General features: G+C 40.0%; 1 non-coding gene across 1 annotated transcript; it reads left to right on the forward strand.

The window, feature by feature from the left end:
- The first annotated feature begins 468 nt into the window (after positions 1–468).
- LOC141635204 (small nucleolar RNA R71) lies at positions 469–576 on the forward strand. Its single transcript, XR_012539906.1, has one exon. It is a non-coding gene; the product is annotated as a small nucleolar RNA R71 (small nucleolar RNA).
- The last annotated feature ends 950 nt before the right edge of the window (positions 577–1526 follow it).

The following is a 1526-nucleotide window of genomic DNA, read 5'->3' on the forward strand; positions in this document are numbered from 1 at the left end:
TCATTGTAATAGTTTGAATAAGGGGTACCACTCTTGTATGCTTGGAAAGCATTCACTTGTTCATTTGTTTCCCCTACATTCACTTTGGTCATATCCCAAAGTTCCACAATTCTCACATATCCCACTTGGGATTGATGAAGATGCCGTCATGGCATTAACATGATGCTTTGGTGATTTTGAGGCTTCTTCAAGTCTAGCCATAGCTTTTCAAACTTCAAATTGATGGTATCAATATGAGCACTAAGTTGAGCACCCAATTGAGTAATGGAGTCCACTTCATGCTTTCCCCCTCTAGTAGCCTTGCGAGGTCTACTATATTGTGAGTTATGGACCGCCATTTCCTCAATTTTGTTCCAAGTTTGATTGTCATCAACTTCGGTGGACATTCCATTTGATCGCAGGTTGAGAATGTTTCTTGAATCTTCATAAAGACCGTTCCAAAATTGTTGTACCAAGAACCACTCGCTAAGTCCATGATGAGGACATGAGCGACAAATTCCCTTGAATTGCTCCAAAGCTTCATACAAAGATTCTTCATCTCTTTGCTTGAAGCCCCGTAATTTGAGCTCTTAGTATGTTAGTCATTTCCGGTGGATAGAACTTTTTGAAGAAAGCTAAAGCCAATTTCTTCCAAGAATTAATTTCGAGAGTAGCCTTATCAAGGCCTTTCAACTATTGTTTCGCGGTGCCAATTAGAGAAAAAGGAAATAAGACCCATCGAATTTGGTCTTGAGTTACACCGGTTTGAGAAATCGCATCACAATAGTCGCAAAAAGTCTCCATATGAGGGTGAGGGGCTGCACTAGGCATCCCCCCAAATTTCCTTCTTTCGACTAATTGGATAAATGCGGATTTGGCAATAAAATTTCCGGTTAAGTGTTGTGGTGTGGGAGTACCATTGGGTAGGTTCTCCTCGGTGGGTACGGAATGTGATGAAAACATAGGCATTGTGGGTTGATTTTGAGTTGGATTTTGTGTTGGGTTCTCCTCACCTTCTCTTGCAAAAGGGTTGATGAACTCAATAGTATTTGATTGAAAATCTACAACCTCACTAATACCTCGCAAAGTTCTCCTAGCAAGTCTTCTATTGGTTGTCAAAGTCCTTTCAATTTCGTCATCAAAGGGTAACAAGTCACCTTGTGATCTTCTAGACATGCAAAATATCAAACAACTCGAAAATAATTTGAACAAACCTTGAGGAGTTTTACTTCCCCAAGGCAAAGAAAAACACAACTAATAACAATTTAAGAAAATCTAAATCATGTTAACACCGTCCCCGGCAACGGCGCCATTTTTGGTCGTGATCCCTCGTGAGGGTTTAGTTTTCAGTAATTGTCATTAGGAGCACCTAGACCAAAACACAATTGATAACTTCACCAACAACTCTACAATTAGTAAAGAGGCAAGTAAAGGTCGGATCCCAAGGGACGGAAATTGAGATGTGATTTCTATTACAACTAGTGGTGTCTAAGGGTGTCACAATTGGGGTTTGAAGTAGAAGATCACTAAACTAAATAGCAATGAAA

The sequence above is a fragment of the Silene latifolia genome, chromosome Y, assembly GCF_048544455.1.
Source record: "Silene latifolia isolate original U9 population chromosome Y, ASM4854445v1, whole genome shotgun sequence".
Taxonomy (NCBI): domain Eukaryota; kingdom Viridiplantae; phylum Streptophyta; class Magnoliopsida; order Caryophyllales; family Caryophyllaceae; genus Silene; species Silene latifolia.